This window comes from Arachis ipaensis, chromosome B05, assembly GCF_000816755.2.
Source record: "Arachis ipaensis cultivar K30076 chromosome B05, Araip1.1, whole genome shotgun sequence".
Taxonomy (NCBI): domain Eukaryota; kingdom Viridiplantae; phylum Streptophyta; class Magnoliopsida; order Fabales; family Fabaceae; genus Arachis; species Arachis ipaensis.
In genome coordinates this window covers 146578723-146578998 of record NC_029789.2, presented here as the reverse complement: position 1 = coordinate 146578998, position 276 = coordinate 146578723, and positions in this window count along the sequence as shown.

The window sequence follows — 276 nt, the reverse complement described above, 5'->3', positions numbered from 1 at the left end:
TATTTTAATTCTTTATAATTTGATTTTTCTTAACTTGTATAAATAATCATAATTTTTTGAGAAAAGGACAAATAGATTATTTTTTCTAAGATTAAAAATCTTTTTAGTGAGATTTAGATGAATCAAGTTATGTTTGAGGGTTAATAAACGTATTATTTTCGTATTTATTTATCAAATTTTAGTTTAAATCTAACTTAAATAAGAAAAATTATCTTTTTTTTATATTTTATAAAAATTTTCACTTAAACAAATACTTATATATATATAAACTGAGAG